At 39.7% G+C, this 13,908-nt stretch overlaps 1 protein-coding gene across 2 annotated transcripts in view; it reads right to left on the bottom strand.

Annotated features, from left to right (window-relative positions):
• Positions 1-13,676, bottom strand: part of zbtb20 (zinc finger and BTB domain containing 20) — a 30,385-nt gene extending 16,709 nt beyond the window's left edge. The window contains exon 1 of one of the 2 annotated variants that reach the window (XM_033977914.2): positions 12,985-13,676. The gene's annotated coding sequence lies outside the window, so the exon portion shown is untranslated. The remainder of the gene's footprint in view (positions 1-12,984) is intronic. The other variant, XM_033977915.2, reaches the window with a different exon arrangement.
• Positions 13,677-13,908: the final 232 nt, after the last annotated feature.

Genomic DNA, 13,908 nt, shown 5'->3' with positions numbered 1-13,908 from the left:
TCAACACGTAGACTCCAGGTTAATCAGACGCATGTATTTGGTGATGAGATGGTGAAATACGCCACGTCGAATAGAACATTAGTTAATCAAGTGTGGATATGGGGGGGTGAGGGGGGTGGGGGTATATATATGGGGGCAGGGGGTATTGAGGAGCACATAAGAGGCGCGCTTATGAAAGAAACAGCCATGTGAATAATATACATCTTGAATATGCAAATAGTGCTTACAATGCTCACTGCAAGCATATACCGTAGGCCCGGGCCCGATTTGAATGTGAGACAAAAGGGGCCACGGGGCAATGGCATAAGCTCAAGTCCATGCAAGTGCATACAGTATGTTGATGAAGATGCGCACTGTTTTGTATAGCACCTAATTCATGGTAATTTATGAGTTTGTTTGAAACCTCTGCCTCTTAACGATCACTGTCCAACGCTGTAATTATTAATTTCAATCATCCATTTAGCGCCAATTGCATTAGCATATAAACTAGCAGAAATGATGCTTTAATGGTATGGTTCAGCTATGAGTATTAATATCACTTATTATGCTTTGAAAATGTATAGCTTTGGAAGATCTGACAAGGTGCCGCGTAACACTTCCAGCTGAATGAACTTAGAAAATGTGTTAAAGAGTTTGTTTCTATGTTTTTGGCACAATTAAAATATTGTGAACATATCTGTCTTGTTGACAATCCGATGATGGAATTCAAAGATATGTGAAGTGACACATCTCCTGTTGCGTATAAGTGTTCGCCTATAATGTTATGAAGCAATTAACAGGTAATGTAACTAATGCACCTAAATGACACACAGTTAGCAGTTAGCGGCAGAAGACTGCGCTCCTGCTCAGAATGGCAGATTTAATTGATTTGCTTTCATGGCAGTCGCTGAAAATCATCAACAAGCAAACGTAGGCTGTTGACAAGTTGTGCCAAGATTTTCACTTTGCTTGTGATGGATTTTTTCCCCCTACAAGCTTTCTTCTTCACCATCGTGGAACAAGGAAGCAAACATTTGTAAAATAGTCTATAAGATGACTTAAGTACGAGGTGTTACTGAACTTTGAACGAGTTTAAAAACTATCTCAAGGATCTACCGCAGGCTCCCTGAAGATACTTGAATTTCAACATTTAGAACATTTACAATAGAATGCTCGAGCGGCTTGCGCGTGAGGTGGAGAGCAACTAGTTACACTGCTTTGAACAAAATGTACTTGTAAGATTTCATGAAACACATTTTTGACTTTGGTGTGTATTTGAATCGAAATGTTACTTTTTCTTGGTTATATTTGACTACATGTGGTACTTTCATCTTTCACCTCCGCTTCCACAGTCAATTCAAACCACTTTTTTATTTTCTCTGTTTTATATCTTTTTCCTTCCTTTTTCTTTCTTGCGATTGCCACATATCACTTGCCTCCCAGTGATTCACTCACTTTCGTTTAGGTGTGGTGCTGTATGACAAAACTGTATTTAAATATACGCCATTTATTTTTTACATTTACTTATTCTCATTCTCATTTACTCATTTACATGTATTTTCAATCAATCTGTGAAAAAAAAAAAACATATCTAATCCAGGCCAGAGCAATCATCACAGTTTGTGGTAGCCTTTGTTGTGGGCAATAGTTGTAGTAACAATATTACTGTCAGTTGTAGTAGTGGCAGTCATGGGAGTAATAATAATGAACATGCATAGTTAGTGCTGAGTGAGAGAATTAAGAATAACTACCTACCTTTACTTCTTAATGAGTATAATTATACTGTGAAGTTACACAGCTTCTATCTATGTAGAGAACCTCTCGGCCCTTTATCTATTGTACTTGTCTGTCCTCTGGTTGGGCCCAAAAAAAAGGCCCATGCTACAAATGCATTTCAAACTCTCCAAGAGTGGCCTCCTCCCATTATTCTAAACTATTTTCGCTGGTGCATTGTCCCTCTCAGTAATAATTACAGAGTACCAGTGTTATCTTATGACCACTGCTTTGGCTTGTGTTTGCTAAATAACTGCCCATGCATTTCTGTGTCCCCAAAAGTGACTGCTGCGATTAGTCCCTAAATGTAAACTGCTCACGCCACTTAAAGAACGATACTGGTGCCAATTGTATAAAGAAACTCATGTCTAACACTGAAGCATTTGAGGCGGCAGGATGTGCAACTTTCACATGAATTCCTCGAGCAAACAAGTAACAATAAGTGGTACAATGCTATGGCACAAGTACGGGACAAACCAACTCTTTTTTTTGACAGGACAGCTTGTTCAACTTCGTCATTAAGTGTCACACAGCCGTTATCCATAGCACCAACTCTCTCCCAATGTACACTACTGTTAGCGAAAGGCTGCATCCACAAGAACACACAAAAGTACAACAGAAAATGAGTCAAATCTAGACTAAAAGAACTTAATACACCAAAGACCCCTGCCAAGGCGCTGGTTCTACCTTGCAATGATAAAAAAAAGTGCCCTGACTTGTAACTCAAAGTGGGGGCAGGTGATAAAGACAAAAATGAATATTTGTTTATATTTTTTTTACTATCCCGATAATAATAATAAGATATTTTGGCAATCCAACAGAAATGTGCTAAAACATGCCTTTGAATGTATTAGTTGAGCTATAAAATTGGAAAGGAGTTTAAATGTACCCACTAACAACATAAGATTGTTCCATTTTCCTTAATTAATCAGCTCTTTTAGCAGCATTTTGGCTTATATAATGAAAGATACTAGTTTAGGGGTGAATGCTTTTTATTGAGCCAACCAACCCGTCAATCTTTAGTGGTGTAGACACTTTTTTGAAAACCAAGAAAGAAAAGAATAATACCGGTAAACGCCGTGATTACACCAGAACGCAGACCAAGGTTTTTCAAATCATTTTGACTTTTATTCAAGTTAGTAAGTAATCTCAGACTTTATGCCACGCCTTTCTATACTTTATCACAAAATGTAGTCATATCAGACCTCATTTTTCCTTATGTGTACTCACTGTAACAGAACCACTGACAGTGTCTTATTCTTCATCCTTTTTTGGAGGACTCTGTACAATTGGCCCCCTCGCTGTGCTTTTGTTAATGAGCATTTGACCGAATACAAGCATCTGACTACTCATATGATCTGCCGTACACCTCTAGCCCCCGAAGCAGATAAAGCTACATTCAAGAGTTATCATTTAGGCACAAGTGTCCACAGCAACTGCCTCTCAACATTACGCCGCCCCTCTCCACCATGCTGGAGGGCATTTGCCACTCAAAAAAAGCCTTGATGGCCATTTAAACATCTTTTATAAAACTACATAAATTATAGATGCTACATAGGAAAAGTTATTTATTTTGGCCAGCATATTTTGGCAATGAGTGGCGTTATATCTCCGGAAGAAGAAAGTGTCTCCTGATTTTCTGTCCTTGAGAGATAAACCAGAACAAGGATGCTTTGTGCCGAATTACGAGAGGGCACCGTCCTAATGAGTGAACGCGTATTAGCAGCACATCTGCGCAGTCTTTTGGATACATGTCTCACGTGTATAGAAACCGCTTAGGTCCATTCGGAAATAGCTTCTGTACCGGCAATTTATTGATGGAGTGGATTAAACGTGTACAGTTTTTAGCTGCTTTGAAAAAGACGTATAAAGGTCGATGGAGGAGGTCGATCCAGTAAGTCATGGTTTTGAGCCTTTTAGATCAACTCAAACTCCAATTCAGATAAAGTCGTGTACAGTGCAGCTATTATAACTACTATAAATCATGGGCAGCATATCAGGTGTAGAAAGTTACAAATTGTAACTTTTCATTTAAAACTATTTCAATGATAATTATATGTCTAAAAAAAGAAAGGCAGAATAAATGAAAATATTTGGCAACATTTCAATGAGATGTCTGGGCCAAAAGGGCGTTAAGACATTTGTTGCAGTAGGGCTGGGTAATTAGTCACATTTTAATCACATTTAGATTCAATAACTTTTTATTGTCAATGATCGGCTTTGGAGCAGAATTCAAACTTTGGAGGGATAGATGTCTGTCTAGTTTATATTCATGATGATATTGAAAGACAAAATATACCATTTTAAGAATAAACAGTCAGTTTTGACAAAAAAAATTTTTTAAATGTTTTATCTTTTTGCTATACGACACTCATCTTTAGGGTCCTTGATATTAAAACAGAAGGGACATCTCCAGTCAGTTTTACACAGATTCATTTAGGCTACACAATGAAAGAAGAACAAAGTGTTTCCTGATTTTTTTTATTTTATTTTTACCCAGGTGGCCCCACCATTTTAATTCAAGACGTCCTACTGCTATGGAATTAACATGTCTTATCCTTTCAACTCATGAAATGTTGTTGAATAAATGTTAAAATCTTCTCATTTCTACCACTACTTTACACACTGTCCTAAATGTTTTTGAATTGAAAAAAGTCAAAATAAATAAAACCACAGATAGATAAGACCCCATGTGAATTATTTTCTGAACTCGTACAGGCCTGTAAATCTAAAAAGTGCTCAAGCTGCAGCTGTAGGGGCACACGCTGCACCCAGGTGGTCCCACCCAAAGGTGAACTCTCACTAATGTACACCGTGTACCGGGCATCTTCAGCGGCACACACAGCAACACACGCGGCAACACACACGGCAACACACACGGCAACACACACTAACTCTGTTTTTACTTCGCACCAAGAGGCACAAGTACAAGCTCACCCTCCTCGCGCCTGCTGGGTTCTGCATTCACCTTTTTAAATCTGTGAACTTAAAAATTGACCTTGGCTGAATTGGTTAACTTTTCACGTGTTAAAAATTTGCAGCAACTTGAAGGAAAGCGGTTTCTTATGATGGATTTATTGCTCCAGCTTGTATCTATTGCTGTAACAATGAGGCAGGGAGGAAACCCGAGTCATTATCCAGGTAAACTAACTTCAACAGATTGTGCTCAATGTGTGAAAATGGTATTAAGCCCAAGTGACTAAAATAAATAATGAAAGTTCGATTGTATTAATAGCCCGGCAAGCTGTTGTGTAGTAAATAAAGACTGTATATGTATATAATGAGTCCAGTTCATTTGACACCGTCTAAAACGAGTTGTGCTGCTGACTCGCTGTAACATAAGGGCCTATACATTTGCCAACAAGTCCAAATATGAGTAAGGGTCATCAGTGTTTGGTCTGAAGCTGGCACAAAATAAGGCTTTTTGTTCTAATCCAATTGGGAGCTATTGCCATATGCCCAGATTGGACCCGTTTATCCATATACAGTGTTGCAAGTTGTTAAGTAAATCAGCTATTTCACAAGCCTAGCCAAATATTCAAGATTTCACCCCCTTTATATGACGTGCCAATGTGGTATTACAGCTCCCATTGTCGGAGCTGACAAAACATCCCTCTCCCGGCACTTCCACGGAAAAGAGTATTTTTCCGACATAAAGTTCATAATCTGTTTGGTTTACAGCGAAAGCGGCAGACATCGACAAAATGTGTGTTTATGACAAAAACAACATTTATTTAGTGAAGCGGCGAACTTAAGAATGCAGTCTGGAAACGTCCCAGGGAAAACACAGCAAAATGATTCAGAAGATAGCGTGTACAACTTATTCAAATATTATCGCTTTAAAGGCACATGTCTTTGCTACATGGCTGGACATCTTCTGTTAAAGTCGAATGACCTGATTTTACTATTACCTGTCCGTGCAGTTTCAACTCAATGTGTTACCTGAAAAGTTCCAAAGAAATGTGCAACTAAAGCAGCAACCCAACGTCAACACAAATATGTGATCTGAAACTGATATTTACAGCTCACCTTAAACCAGATAATTACAGAAATAATTATCTCTGCCTTGGTAAACATCACACGTTGTCAGTTTATGCACTATTAAAACATACATTTAGACAGAGATTTGAGTTTAGACACCTATGTATTTCTGTCTTGCAAAGGTAAAGGTATAGCTAGGTATAGGTATAGCAATACTTGTTCAAGTTCAGGGGTAAATTCTCTTTCCAATGAGCCTCACAATGTGAAAAAATCTACTGCTAATAATGCAAAAAAAATAATATAATACTTCTCAGTAGGTACTTAAACCCTTACTGCTGTTTTATGCCTTCTACTTGTAAATTCTTGCTTTAACCACTCATGATTACAGCCACATATCTGGCATAGTTCTTCTTTATGTGCTGGGTTTGGTGAAACTTGTTGTTGTCAGATTTGGCATGTGAAGTGATCTGGCAAAGGCGTGGCACGGACTCTGGCATTTAGTGATTCCCTGACTAATCATGAACCAGCGCCACGGCAACACAAGAGCCGCACGGATATGGCAAAGATACAAGAGAGGCAAAAGTCCCGGTTAAAGTGTTACCAAACACAGTGACTTTATCGCCGTAACACACATATAAGACATCTTTTATTTTGACCTAACATGCCAAGAAAGAGTGGCCCAGATACTTCCTCTGCCTTGGAAATATGAGCAGGTCAGTGTGGATCTAGATATAATATGAAATAAATGCTTTGGCAAATTTTACATTTGGTAATGAAATAAATTGCTAGCAATATGTGAGATAATAAATAATAAATTTGTTTTAGTTAGTTTAAAAATATTTTATCAGCTGTGTTCATGGTCTATGTGTTTGATGTGTACAGAATGTTGTTACACAGAGAAAATTATTTTTCAGTAATATCATCTTGCATGTTATGGTCAGGTCACAGCAGCATTCACAGATCTGAACATACCAAATGTCATCTGCTGTGAGCCAAGTGCTGGTGTTAGTTTAAATACATTTTTAAAAGTTTAATTTCAAGTTTCGTTCGGGCACTGGGTTTCTGGTGAGGCTCTTATTGTCTGATCGGCATGAGGTGAAATTAAATACGAGGAATAAATAAATGAATTAACAGGAGGCGCTCGCTGTGGCAGTGCCACCGCAGCCAAAGGTTGTAAAAGTGTACTTTCCAAACGCCTGGTGTTACTGTTAGTTAACCTTTTCATGAGATAAATATAAATAAAATCTGTTATCAAAGATACGCATGAAGCCTTCCTAAAGTGAATCCTGTACACACAGAGAGTGGAGTAGTTCAGCCAGGGACTGTATCAAACGTGTAGGGGCCATACACTGGTTCAATAGTATAGGCCTACATTAATCAGTCCAATGTCAAACATTGGATGGAACGAGACAGACGAGTTGGATAAATCTGAATCGTCTCCAACATTTGTTTGTTGATGAACAGGTTACACATGCTTGCGTGTTTTTCACACGTACCAACTGTCATAAAGAAGTGTACCAGCCTGTGGAGATAAAACGACGCTGGCCTACTCCGGGTTGGTCCACAAATTATCCACAAAGTCAAATTAATCCTGATTTCTACCTTTCAGAATGAAGCTATTTTCAAATTGATTTTTAACAAGGTCAATATTGGGCCAATAAACAATGCAGACAGTATCAGAGCACATCTTGCTTTCATTTCTTGATAAAATAAAGAAGAAAGACTTTAAAAACATAAAAAATATCTGACAATAATTTCTTGCAGCTGGATTTCAAAAGAACTGTTGAACAAAAAAGTGTCATTGTCTGTGTGGAGTTTGAATCGTGTTCATTTGCAGTAAAACACACTACAGGGGTATTGTGCAAATATCTGGCAATAAGTTAGCAGAGCGCCCGCTGCACCTTGAGTGAGGCTGTGCACTGGGAGTGTTTTGGCTGCTGTGGCTCTGCTTACTGGCACCGGGCTCAAACCTCCAGCTCCAGCCAGAACGCACAGCTCACATTCACAGAGAAGAGTTCGAAAAGTTCTAAGGCCTGTTATTTTTTGATTTTCTTAAAGCCTCTTTAGATTCTTTTCCCCCTTCAACTCGGCAAGTGAGCTCACCATGACTTGTAGAAAACCATATGGGTAGCAGGGTGAAGTGAGGACATGCATGCACCTTGGCAAACATACAACTGCGCTATTAGAATCCAGGATACATTTTTCACATCAGTCGAATGCCTGGGCCTGCGATTCTGTGTGATAAAGAATACACATTATAACCATGCTTGTTTCCTTTCAACACAAAAGTTTGATCAGACTACACTTTCACACTAGAGGGCTGAATAAGTCACATGAACAAACTAAAAAACTAAAGCAGAGATCTTTTTCCCACAATCACCAATGGTCGGCGATCAGAAGAGAATTAAACCTGGCCAAGTAATATGAAGAAATGGTGTGATGTGTTTTAGTTGTCGTTTTGACATAGAGGAAATGCACAGTTGCACCCACAACTGGAATCTGTAGCACATACACACCAGCGCAGACACTGGTGACATGAAAAAATGAGAATCAAAGTTAACCCTTAATCTTCTTAGCAACAAATGTATGCCACACAATTAGTAAAGACTATTTGTGTAATTCAATAAACCAAACTAAAATTCTGTGGTCTTGTTTTGAAACTTGCATTTCATTATTGTACAAATGGAGCCATTTTCATCATGATAAAATAAAAAAATGTTGCTTTCTAGTTTTACAATTGAACAAAAGGTCCCTGACAGCAACATGGCGCATAAACAAAAACTAATTCCGCCTCAATGCATTCCTGATCCACACAGGAGGGAGATTCCAAAAAAACAAAACTCCTTTCAGAACTCACAGCTTAACTTTACTCAAAAAAACACCATAAATGTGTCAAACGAGAAAAAAGTTGTCAAAATTTCAAGGCAATCAACAACTTTAAAGTGTTTTGTAAATGGACTAAGCATGTATTATTAAAATCATCTTTTGAGTGAAGGATATTGAGTGTAGAAAACTAGCTACAAAACACTTTTTCTTGTAATATGACCCCTCTCACCTGAATCAAGAGATATTATTTTATTTTTGTCAATTCAAGAAATCACAACACATTACGTTTCATTTACTGCAGCTAAACGGGTAACACGGACACATACCATTTCCCAGAATTAAAATATGATATTGTGCATGTGGAGAAGCGCTATGTGAGAGAGAGGTGCATCGTGGGTAGAGCAATTGGATCCAGTGAGTCGTCAGTTTGCCAGTACTTAGTTGACGAGCTTGTGTGCTAATGAACCAACACTATAAAGCTGCTAATTTAATACAGATAAAAATACCGTACAAGATTGAAAAAAAAAAGCATTCCGTTTTGAGCAATTAAAGTTCATGGCCGCAGCGTAAAGGTCTACAGAAACACCTAATGTAAAACAGAAAAAAAAATATGCAAAGAAATTACTGTTGAAATAATTAAATTGTGATATAAAATGTGCAACCTGATAAAAAATAAGGAGGGACAGTTAAAAGCAAGGTTGCCTGAGTGTCACGTGGTATTTTTTACAGTTCGCATTGAGGTTTCGAGGTAGCTGAGTTTTTGGGGACGTTGCTATGGAAACGAGGGACTCAGTCTACAACAGCAGTCCCGAGCATCAGGTGAGAAACTTTATGCTCTGCAATAAAAGCTAAAGCTATAACGGGCTTAAAGGGCATTTGGAACTTAATTACACAACTTATCAATGACTTTTAGATGTAGGCCCTCTCTGCTGGCAGCCACATCAAAGATTAGGCTGGTTCCATAGGGGCTGATTCTTTCTAATTACTATTATAGAGCAAAATACCAAAAAAACAAGGGGAGGGGAACTGGGGATAAACAGTGTCTGAGACAAAAAGGCCAAGCAGTTAACAAGCACCGTGACATTCTGGACGCAATCCACAAAGTGCCTCCTCGTTATATCGATGGATTTCTATTGCAATCCCAAAATGGCTGCCAAATATGTTCAACTGGGCTGGGAGGAAGTGCCAGAAAAAGGGCTCAAGTGCGTGTCTTGATTGTGCACCTTGAAAATCGTTGGTCAAGTATTGCTAAGTAGCTTTCTGTTGCATATTTTACATCCTATTTGCAAAGTGTGGGAAGTTTCATCAGAAAAACTGGATCTCGGGAATAGTACAACGGGTTTTAAACCAAGAATTGATGCCAAAAATAAATCTAAATGAAATTAGGCTTCTTAATACATCTTAAAAAAAAAAAAAAAAAGACTAATGTGCATGACAAAAATATAAATCCAACGCAATGCTTGAGTGGATTATGTGAATTCACTCATGTCCTATATTATATTTCCAGTATTTTTCCAATTCTTTCCAGTACACAGTTTTCAACACACAAAATATTTCCAGAGCCCGACACAGAGAAAACAAAATCACATTATAATAATTCAAAATTCAAACAGTGTGCTACCTAGTTAAAATTTGGTTTGGAAAAAAATGACTGTGAATAATAAACTAGTGAAATGTGGCAATGCGGAGGCAACAGAGATGTCCCTTATCATGTCTACTTGGGCAGCTTAAAAAATTATTTGGAAAAGTGACCTACCATCTGTGTGTCGCGCTTACAGTACGAGATGATTGTGTTTTATCTTTTTTTTTTCTTCTTTTTTATTTCACTTCCAAAAAATAAATAAATAAATAATCGAAAAACAACAAGGGGATATTGTATACACGTTGGTCCCGAGAAATCCAAGGTGGGAGAGATGTGTGAATTGGTCATCAAAACATTTGGACACATGTTACACTTTGGAGGAGAATTGTGAATTTTTTAACAAACAACAATAAAAATTTGGAAAGTGAAAGAGGGGAGGACAGGCGGTGGGTGACAAGCACGTCTGATTGCTGGATATGGATTAATTGAACACCTTTCTGTCTAGAGCACCAGCCCCCCCTACCCCCCACCACACACGCCCTCCCTCTCTCTCCTCTACAGCCCCCACCCCTCCCCTTTATCTGCTGGCTCTCCTTCATATAATAATGACTTGCCCTATTCCGCAGACAAGCTCTTAAATATTCATTAGTCATGGGTGGGTTTTTAGGCTTGCACGAAAAAAAAAAAAGTGGGCAATACGAGATTCAATCCCTCTTAATATTCATCTAAATAAAGAATTTGAATTTTGAAAAAAGGGCTGTAAATTGTATAGCTTTCAGGGGCATCTTTCGGCTCATCAACAGTGATGTGCCCAAAAATATAGGTGCGAACTTCACGTGTTGCTTTTTAAAATGGGTAGCTTTCCACTTGTGATAATGTGACTTTACTGCTTCGGTCCCACACACAATCAGTCTGTCAATCACTATCCACTCCAGGTTCCCAAAAATCCAAATCAGCCTTTCAACCTGCATGAGGACAATTCACATGTGTAACAGTGAAAAGTGAAAATGACTCCATTCCAACATAAACCACCTGTCTACTATATCTCTTACATGCATTTGATACAACTATTTCATGAAAAAAGACAGGGGACATTAACAGGAGTGTCGCCACACACAGAGCAAATGAGGGGCCAGCAAAGTAGGGGCCACAGAACAGAGTGTTCTCAAAATGCATATGGACATTACACCAACAACAGATATTAAAAGGCAGAAATACTGGTATTAAAAGTAACAAAAGCTCACCAAAATAGACACCACAAAGAACATGGAAACTCAAATAAACTGGAAAAAGTCAAACAAAGTGGTATTTTTCTATGATTAATTTATCCAGATATTATAGATTACTTAATATAGAAATGATATCTTACTTAAACTGTCTAAAAGGCCTTAACATTACATGCACGGAACATTACGCATGCATCCACTGCACACAGACATGCACAGAACAAGTCAAATCCAAGTCCACATAGGCTCTATGACTAACGCAGAGCTGTGCCGTGCGTCCATAAAGACTAACCTGTTACCAGATCCACGAGGAGAAAAGGGTACGTGCAGTGTGTGGTCACCGGACGCACTGTTTACTGTCGCTTTGGGACAACATCTGTTGGCACACACTGTCTCTGTCCCTTCTGAGCCACGCGCACGCACAGATATGGAGAACTAAGGACTGACGCTGCTCCGGATGAGCTGCCCGTGTACGGGCCCTTTTGCTCTAGCAAATAACTAAGATATTAACTTTATACAACAAGCTCCGTTAAGTGCGATAAGAAAAGCGCACGAAAATCACGAGATGTCCCCTAAATACTTCGCAACGAAAATGTTTGAAAAGCAAAGAGAAAACCTCTAAAGGAAGTTTACATTCAGCAGTTGCCCAGATGCCACCATTTGCCACTACACCCCCTAAATTTCAGCGAACCGCTGGAGTGCGTGAGGACGACGAAAGTAATCAATCATTTTTAGTAAAAACACGGCACAGAGCGCAGCGAGTCCCGCTGGATGGAGAAGAGATTTATCTCCGTGAAACTAAAGCTGTGGTGTTGTTTTTCAGCAGGACACAATGTGAGACAGGACAGCGACTCGATCCTTGCGTATGGCCACATCTCATAAAATGCCACGCCGTATTGATATTAATTCATAAAAAATGTAGGCTAGACATCTGTCTGCTGTACGCGCGGAGGATCCTGTGGAGGAGTCGCCTCTTATGCTGACACGTTTAAGCTTTTGAGTTCAACAAACTAAACCCTTTCCACCAAAGCAGTAGAGTAATTTAATTGTAATAAGAGCGCCGCGTTTTCTCCTTATTCACATAACTGACCTAAAAGCCAAATGCGCACGTCGGGCTGCCACAGTTGTTCCGGGGGAACATCGCTCACCAGCACAGACACTTTGGCCACATTGTCCTTAAGTGTCCGCCGCAGATCACAAAGTGAAGGGCTAAAGGTAAAAGGGGCACGCTGAGAATAATGACAGATGGGGAAAATTGCGTCATGCCAGGGCCAGCAGCGCATTTTATTCCCGATTATAAAATGGACAACAAAATGCACTGACAACCCCAAATGTGTAGGCTCTACTCCGCGACGGGCTGCCTTTCGTTACGCACCGGCATCACTATTATTTTAAGCCTATGTGTGGCGTGAAGTTTGAGATTTAGTTCATAATTTGGATTTGGTAAAGGCAACTACAACTACTGTACATGGAAGTCATTTTAGCATTTGACCCTGAAGTCAGCCTCCGAGCATGTGAGTCCCTGCCCTAGGAAAGCCCCTTATTAAATATAGTAGCGAAAAAATATTTTTTGCACCCATCCTCTTTTCTAGCTACTACTTTTTAATTTTTTCTTACCTGCACTTCTTCGAAGCTTTGAAAAAAGTGGCGACAGCGTTTCCAAGACTCCCTCCTGTGTGTTTTTCCTCCTGGTCAAACTGCGCGTCTAGTTTTTCAATTTCAATACGCTCCTCTTACTTTTGTTTCATTTCTCACTTCCATCTTCTTTTCATCTCATCAATAAACACACGCTGCAGCCTACCTTCATAGAGCAGCTCGGTTTAAGTGTGCCCTCCCATTTTTTAACTATACATCGAGTACTTTGAGGGGTGGAGGGGGGAGGACGAGGGACGGGGGGCAGAGAAGCAGGCAAAAAGGCAGGGAGGACAGGCACGCCTTTTCACTTAAAGCTGCTATTGGAAGGAGCCCGTGCACTGTCTTGGTTTGGATCAGCACGCCGCCAAACACTCACTGTGCCCCAGTCCCACTGAGCTCACTGGGACGGTGAAAGCCGCACTCTCCATCATGGCTCTAGTGGGAGTCCTGTGATAGTAGTAGTAGTAATTCTCCTACTCACCTCCCTGTGTGAGTAATAACAGGCTCACAAATAAAGCTCACTGTGAGAGGAGCAGCAGATTAGCACCGTCAGTGAGCTCTGAGTGCGAGCTGCTCAACTCTGCTCTGTGAATTTTGTGTATTTAGTTTAAAATACAGCGTCCATAAATGTGAATGAACTCACTGTAAGCACCGTCTGATCAAAGCCACACACTGAATTGTCAGTTATGTGTCAGTCAGACACGTGAACTTCTGATTGGACGTTCGTGCTGCCACTATTGCACGCGCCCCTCTCCTCGGCTTCCCATTGGCCACAGTCGCCATCACTCAAACACCGGCAAACAACATGCTAGATTGTCTGCCGTGTCTTCTACTTTCTACGCATTTCTATTTTCTCATTTATTTATTTTTTATCGTCCCGAGCTGACCTCGAGTTAGCGAGCGGGG

The sequence above is a fragment of the Periophthalmus magnuspinnatus genome, chromosome 14 (genome assembly GCF_009829125.3).
Source record: "Periophthalmus magnuspinnatus isolate fPerMag1 chromosome 14, fPerMag1.2.pri, whole genome shotgun sequence".
Taxonomy (NCBI): Eukaryota; Metazoa; Chordata; class Actinopteri; order Gobiiformes; family Gobiidae; genus Periophthalmus; species Periophthalmus magnuspinnatus.
Note: the sequence above shows the minus strand (reverse complement) of the source record. Positions and strands in the feature narration are given on the sequence as shown.